The sequence below is a fragment of the Euprymna scolopes genome, chromosome 21, assembly GCF_053919585.1.
Source record: "Euprymna scolopes isolate OS-2025 chromosome 21, ASM5391958v1, whole genome shotgun sequence".
NCBI classification, from domain to species: domain Eukaryota; kingdom Metazoa; phylum Mollusca; class Cephalopoda; order Sepiida; family Sepiolidae; genus Euprymna; species Euprymna scolopes.
The window spans coordinates 76,713,251-76,721,912 of NC_136502.1; the positions used below are offsets into that span (position 1 = coordinate 76,713,251).

The window sequence follows — 8,662 nt, forward strand, 5'->3', positions numbered from 1 at the left end:
AATTTAGACTATAAATGACCGTTATATAGGAGTCGGTGATCCTAAAAATCAGATCGATTTGTTTGTTTTTGGTTCTGGCTTTAGTTTTCTTTTTTGTCTTTTTGTTTGTTTGTTTTTTGTTTTGGTTTCTTTACTTAAGACTTTCATTTTCGGCCAGCCTCCCAACAGAAGATGATCATAGAAAAAATTGAAGGAAAGCAGGATATCATATGTTCGCTTTCTTCTTGCTCTGCTTCAGCTACGAGGCCCATCAGGGCTAAATGGTATAAAGAAGAAGAAGAAGAAGAAGAAGAAGAAGAAGAAGAAGAAGAAGAAGAAGAAGAAGGAGGAATGAGGGAGGAGGAATGGGGAGACAAGTCAAGAAGAAGAAGAAGAAGAAGGAGGAGGAGGAGGAGAAATAGAGGGAGGAGGAATGGGGAGACAAGACAAGAAGTAATAAAGAAAAAGGGAATGAGAAGAAGAAGAAGAAGAAGAAGAAGGTGGAGGAGGAGGAGGAGGAGGAGGGGGAAATAGAGGCAGGAGGAATGGTGAGACAAGACAAGAAGTAATAAAGAAGAAGAGAATGAGAAGAAGAAGAAAAAGAAGAAGAATTAGAAGAAGAAGGAGGAGGAGGGGAATAGAGGGAGGAGGGATGGGGAGACAAGACAAGAAGAAGAAGAAGAAAAAGAAGAAGAAGAAGAAGGAGGAGGAGGAGGAGAGTGTGAAATAGAGGGAGGAAGAATGGGGAGACAAAACAAGAAGTAATAAAGAAGAGAATGAAAAATAAAAGAAAAGAATAAGAAAAAGGAGGAAGGGGGAATAGAGGGAGGAGGTAGGTGGATACAAGACTACTAGCAATAAAAAGAAAAATAAGTAGAAGTAAAAGAAAAGAAGAAGAAAAAGAAGTACAAGAAGAAAAGGACGAATAAAAGAAGATAAAAAGGGAGAACGTGACAAATACGAAGAGGAAATCTATCAGAAGAAATAGAAAAGAAGCTGAAAAAAAAGACGAAGCGACAAAACAGCTTTTATCATACAATAAAGAATAGGGGAAAAAGCTAAGAAAAAAAAGAGGAAGAAGAAGAAGAAGAAGAAGAAGAAGAAGAAGAAGAAGAAGAAGAAGAAGAAGAAATATATCTGAAATGAAAACAATTCTCCCCAGCCCATCCCGCGCTCCGATAACTCCAAGAAAGAGAACGTCAAATGTTCAGCATCGTTGGTCTCTCCGTGATTTGAATGGACATTGCGGCCATAATTGTCCGTCTTTTATCCACTCTTGGGAACTGAAGAGAAACATTGTCAAAACCAAATGTAAAGAAAACACACACTTTTTTATGGCAGCCCATTGATTTTTGATGACAGTAAGTACCCCTTCAGTTTGAATAGCCAGCACAAAAGATACAATTATTTATTTATTCTTAGTGTTTGTAATCCCCTTTTTTCTTTCCAATACCCCCCAACATAGTTTTGCACAACCATCAAATTCGGCCGGGCCATGATGGATGAGACCCCAAGGAACGGTGTGTGGGGACTTCTCAGAATATCTGGACTGTATAAATAAGCCTCCCATTTTTGATACTGACCAGTGGAATCATTGGCATCCTTGCTCAAGGGTATTATAGATTTTACAAGTACTGGGTGTATAACCTATTTGCGTACACATTTATATATACGTGAAAATTACTCTGAGAAATGGATAATAATGTATTGTTACCGAAAAATTTGTAAGGATTAAAATAAACTAGTTTGTCTGTGGGGCCTTTAATGAGTAAGACGAAAAATGTTCCAAATAAAAAGTGGTTTTGAGATTATATTGTTTTTCATTGTCTTGAGGAAACATTTTTTAAAGTAATAAGTGAAAAAAAAATAAAACACAGAGAGCCTCCAGAGCACTACTGCAAGCACTAATTAAATTAAGGAGGCCCTATTAAAGCACTACTAAAATTAATTTTCTACCTCTCCTCATACTTGAACATATTTTTAAGTAAGGCCTGAAAAAATCGTCAGAATACACAGGAGCGCTACTAAAAGTAGTAAATATGGTTAGAAATATGATTATAGTTATATATTGTATGCTTATATTTAAATCAGTTTTTTTCAACTCAACAGAGTTAAATTACATTTATCTGTAAGGAAAGCACGTTAAAATAAGTTAAAACAAAAACATATTGTTGACCTTGCGTATGCTGTGAATAGCAGCAGTGGCTTTGAACATCGGACTTAAGACAGGGCAGTAATGACATAGGTAAGCAGACGAACTTCTTTAAATCAAAAGTCACAAACGGGATGAACGGTTTAAACGCCCAAGTAAGCAAGCTGATCTGAGTTTTATAATTGTATAGATATATAGTTTTGTAATTTGATTTGCTAAATTTTTCCTTCAGACGACTATTAGAAGAAGAAAGACTCAATAAAACACAATTTCAGCCGTGTACGACATTATTTCATTTAGAGATCGTCTGCTTAGATTGTAACGTTTTCATTTATAAAACTCCTTTTTACATTTTTGTCATCTTTTTTTTTTCACGTATACAAAAAGAGAGACTAAGACGTTCGTTAGCAGTGTAGTATTAAGTGTATTTTTGTATACAAATAGTACACACACGAGAGAGGGAGAGAGAGAGAGACAACGTAACATTCCCTTAACTAATTACTTTACTATTATATATATATATATATATATATATATATATATATATATATATATATATATAATTATTCCACGGATTTCGGCCTTTTGGATTATTTTGGATCATGTTCCAATTACACGATTTCGTTGGATTTTACTTGTGCGAATGGAAAATTAAATTAACTTTCTTGGATTTACATTTTTGGATGTTACCGTCATTGGATACCTTACCTTTCACCTGACTATCAATTCACGTGAAATCACCCTTTTCTTCACTATATTCCCTCTGCTTCACTTTTTATCAAGTGACTTACTTGCAGTTTCATCAAATACTTTTTTATGCAAAATCCGATCCCACATTTTGCTAATTCCTACCGTCTGATGAGAAGGAAAGTGTTTCTTCGAAACTCCGCAGATTAAGAACTATCCACTTTAACTCATTTTCAAAATGTTTTTTAACATATTTTATTAACTATTTGCTCTTATATATATATATATATATATATATATATATATATATATATATATATATATATATATATATATAATGTAAGTCGCCTTGCCCGTCTGTAGCAACGGTTTCTACTAAACTCCTATGTTAATTAACAATTTAAAGACTTGAAACTTTATATATAGGGGACTCAAGCCTGTGGAACAAATTCGATTTTGTCTCAATCCGATAAAATAGCTGGTAAGAAGTCAAAATTGAAAAGCAAATTAGAACTTGGCAGGCGTAAGTTGGTTAAACGTGTTATGTATATGCATGCGCAAATATACATTTATTTATTATCTTTTACAACGTTATTTGTTAAAAGTTTTTCCATGTATGCGTATGAACCTAGATAACACAGTAACATTCGAGCGGATTTTCGCGAGCAAGAGTGTGTTACTTTATATATTCACATAACTTTAATTACTGAAGCAATTGTGTGCATAATACAATCAGAAATATAACCAACATCTATAAACAAAGGAGTAAAAAAACATCAATTATCGCTAAAGTTAATCTTTTGAAGAATAATTATATAATTATTGAATTCTATTAAAAACACCGAAAAAATAAACGCACTTTTCATTAAAAATAATCAATCTTGCTAGCGATAATTCACGAAACATTCGCGAACATCTGAACAAGACAGTTATTTTATACCTGCATGGTGACCCGACGTTGCCCGGGATTTAATGATTATCAACGAATATTTCACACTTCTATATTGTTATTTTAATCGAAATCGGTGAAATCGCCCATTCTTCAATTAAATCGATTGATTGCTTACTCTAGTTGGGAACCTTTCGCGGTGCACCGGGATTAAGCTTCACATCTCTCTTGCAGTGAATTGGCTCACAATACATTCTAGTTTACATTGCACTGTAGAGAACCTACTGTTGATTTTATAAAATTATTTTTTATATATAATGGCTTGAATTAAAGTTTAAATTGCAAAATGTAAAGTATCATATTCCAATTGTTCTTTAAAAAGAAACATTCATTTCGAACACGCACCTGTCATATCAATGAACCTGTTGTTGATTTTATATGTCGAGCCGTTCGGTTTGTGTAATAATAATGCTTCTCAATTAAACGTGTTGTTATATTAGACTATGTATGGTGTTAATTTCTGTTAAAATCGCATGTTCTTTCTTTCACCGGATTATTTCAGATAGAAAACTTATCTAAAAAAACAAACTGCCAGACATATAAAGTTCCTTGTGTGAAATTTTATGAAAATCGACCTAGACGTTTTAGAGTGCATAGGAAAATAATTCACAGGCAGACAGACACAGACAAAGTTCCTTTTATAAAATAATAAAGATGTGTTTCTTTCATAAAAGCGTTTAGTTTAAATAGTAGTTAACACTTTTATTAAAAGTTAGATTATACTTGTTGCTATATTTCTGATTTTATTGCGCATAAAAATTGCCTTAGTCTAAATATATATGTCTCAGTATACATATATATATATATATATATTCATAATTTATGTACATACTAATATGAATTTATATATATATATATATATATATATATATATATATATATATATGAATGATCTGCCTACATTCCGCAAATATTTGTCTGAGTTTTGGATGTATTATTCTTTTAATATCCTAATATTGGCGACATGTTTTTGTTCATCCTTCCATTTCCATAGCCCACGTTTGATAAAAAGAAAAAAATGAAATAAAATATCTATTTTTAACCGATAATTACTAATTTTTTCTGTTTTTTTTTTAATTTAATCGTATCCGCTGATGTTTTCTATTAATAATGTATCAGCTGAAAGACGTCTCGAGGTTGATTTTAATAGTTTTCTTTATAATCTCTAACGAATTTACTCTTAAGTGGGTTTTATCAACAGATTTTTTGCTTCCCCCTCCAATAATCATTTCTATTTGTTTCCCAACTCGCATGACTCCAGATACGTTGTTTAAAGCGAATATACAGGGTGTCCGTAAAGTTACTATACAGTCTTACAAGTTACTATACAGACACCCTGTAATATATTAACAGTACAGTAAGATATTGTATTAAAATATTTATTTGTAACAAAAGATGCTTGATTAAATAAACCTGTAAAAAAATAAATATTAACTATTAATATAAATATAATACAACAAAACAATAAGACTGTATAGTAACTTTACGGACACCCTGTATATATATATATATATATATATATATATATATATATATATATATATATATATATATATATATATATTCAAGGTAGCGTGAGGTTTTGGAAACATAAAAAAGTAGTTATTGTTTTTTTTTATTTTAATATCTTATTTTGTTATATTTCAAGTGGTGCTCTGCTCTGGATCACAAAAAAGTAGCTTAATAAATATGAAAGACGTTGAACGAAAAACTCATTCATATTTATTTTGCTACATTTTTGTGTTGAAGAGGGGAAGACCGCTTGAAATATAAAAAATAAAATATTAAATATAAAGGCATTGTCTTTTATTCTTCCAAAAACCCTTCATAACCTCTTCTTAAATTGGGACAAGGTAAATCCTGGGAAGATAGACTTCATAGACCTGCACAGAAGCATACCTAAGACCGATAGAAGAGAGAGAGAGAGAGAGAGAGAGAGAGAGAGAGAGGGGGTAGACCGGAAGTTTAGAAGAGCAAAGTTTAATTGAATGTATTAATATTTAAAGGAACATTGCTCATAGTACTGTAGATATATAAGCTCAATAAGTATATGTATCCTAGAGTTGTATTAATGTTTAGAATAAAGATTAATAATTGTAAATTATGAATATATATATATATATATACATATATATATATGTGTGTGTGTGTGTGTGTGTGTGTGTGTGTGTGTGTGTGTGTGTGTGTGTGTGTGTGTGTGTGTGTGTGTGTGTGTCAGGTCATGTCATGTGCTACTGTCAGTAGTTGTGTGTCAGGTCATGTCATGTGCTACTGGTACCATGTAACCAAGTACTACCTGCCTCATGGTCGGGTCACCGGCGACTAAACTGGTTCCCCCACCAGACTGGTTTGGTGAGGAGGGCGGCTACTCTCCCTGAAGGATTAAAAACAAGACCTTCCAAAGGGCGAATGAACTCTTTTTCTGGGTCAACGGCCAACTAGCACCGTGTATATTTGCGTGTGTGTGTATATGTGTATTGGGATGGAGAGGGCTCCCGTAAGCCGTGGTGAAGGCAACCTTTCTAGGAGAAGCAAATCTCTGATTTAAAAAAAAACATAAAGCGGAAGACCATTACCCGCATTAAGCTGGTCTGCAGTTTAATTTGTTGCTGACTATCTTGCTCTTGCTTGTTGCTGGATCTCAACATTTTGAACCGAAAGAGAGACTTAGCTGTCGTACAAAGCTAAGACTCTGTAACATCATATTTGTATAGATACTCCCTCGGGCATTTATGCTCATGGATTTTAAATGTCTGAGGGAGTGGCACTCGTCTGACAAGACGTTGCAATCATATATATATATATATATATTAGATATTATAATATATATATTAGATATTATAATATATATATTAGATATTATTTTCTGTTGATTTAATAAGTTAAACTGTGTCGAAAATTAAGTTTTGGTTTGTCTATATTAATGTAATAATCAAATGAGGTTGTAAAAACCTCTACGTTGTTTAATTCTGTTTGAGTTGGCAATAATCATATAGAATTAAATGGTTGTCCGAGATAAGCGTCAAAAAGAGATAATTAAATATACAGCTACTACTTATAAATAAGTATGTGACTTTCATCCCAGTCGTTCAGAATACTGCATATATAAAATCTGTTGAGTTGGAAGGATTTAGTTCTCTAACGTTTTAGTAGATTAAATGCGAGTGGAAATAAATTTATATAAGCCCATTTATATTTTTAAAGGAATTAAGACCAAATGAAAAGAAAACAGGAATAGTGCACGATCGTTTCAGAGACGATATCGTGTTTATTTAGATATAATCTCATCAGCAGTAAAATATGTGAAGTTAAAATAATAATCTATATACAATATTGAGGGAATTTCAATTCAGTATCAAATCTATGACAATAAAATCGTTCCTCAGACAGACAAGGTAGAGATAAAATAGTAAATAGCTTATTCAAATTGATTCTTAACAGCGTTCTTTTTAAAGTATTTTTACTCGCGTGCAAGCGACTCTATAAGTCACTCCGTCGGTCGGTCGGTCTGTGCGTAACACTTTTGTGCTTGGCCTTTTTGATTAAGATCAAAGATCTGTCGTCAATACATGCTGTTCTTAGCTTTTTAAGATTTTCTTGGCCTTTTGGCCAAGATCAAAGTGTATCTACTCCGGCAGATACTGCAAGCAAAGACCATATGTGGGGGCAACGCCACATATAAGACCTTAGTCAGTGTACGGGCAACCCTTCATACCAATAGTCACTATCCAGCTCCCCTACTCCCCGGGGAGTTGGTCCCTATTTCCCCTTCACTCCTCACATTAAAAATAGGCCTTGTGCCTAATTTGCTCGGTGGGGGAGCAAATAAATACCCTTTTCTTGGCCTTTTGGCTAAGATCAAAGTGTAGTATCTGTTCCGGCAGATACTGCACTTAAGATAATTTGTACCAGTCAATGGAGGGGAAACCCTCTATACTGGGACAATTATTATTTTTGGTAACCAGAGTGCCCCTTTTTGCCTACTTTTAGGGGAGCTGGTTTTTACCTCACATTAAAAACGGCCTTGTGCCTAATTTGCTCAGTGGGGGAGCAAATAAATACCATCTGTTCCGGCAGATACTGCAAGCAAAGACCATATGTGCGGGAAACCCCACATATAAGACCTTGGTCAATGTAGGGGCAACTCTTCATACCAATTGTCACTATCCAGCTCCCCCTACTCACCGGGAAGTTGGTCCCCATTTCCCCTTCACTCCTCACTTTAAAAATCGGCCTTGTGCCTAATTTGCTCAGCGGGGGAGCAAATAAATACCTCAAAGTGTAGTATCTGTTCTTACCACATGCTGTACTTATTGTGATATTAAGTGGGGGATTACTTTTCTGTATTAATTTAATGTAAAATTATCACCAACTTTACAACCAGTCAGTCTCAAAGCCATTCAAGTCATTCTTCAGATCATTCAAGTTGTTTTTGAAGGATTCCAGTTATTTTTTAAGCATTCAAGTCATTCTTAAGGTCATTCCTTAATTTCATTAAAATCATTCTAAGTCATTTACTTTTTATTTATTTATGTCATTTCAGATCATTTTTCGGTCATTTTAGTTTATCTTTAAGAATTCCATGGCAATCCTACATTCACGCATTCATTCATTACATGAGAGAACGTGACTAATGGCTATCGAGCTTGTTTAACAGCACTTCAACTAAACCAACTATCAATACGTGTTCGTTCTCTAACCTCCTCATACTATCTGTATCAATCTTTTCTTATCCACACACCCCCCTTCCCATCTTCACGCGTTGTCAATTGTTCAATTTTATTGTGGCTGACGTCATTTCACTATGGATTCACAAATTGTCGGCACAGTTTTCCCGCGATTTTTTGTTTTAATTGTTTTCGCTTTTATTAGTTTATGTTTTCTAAAAACAAAAA

The 8,662-nt window shown here is 33.6% G+C and overlaps 1 pseudogene; it reads left to right on the forward strand.

Moving 5' to 3' along the window:
* Positions 1-7,598: 7,598 nt before the first annotated feature.
* LOC145243200 (U2 spliceosomal RNA) lies at positions 7,599-7,747 on the forward strand (annotated as a pseudogene).
* The last annotated feature ends 915 nt before the right edge of the window (positions 7,748-8,662 follow it).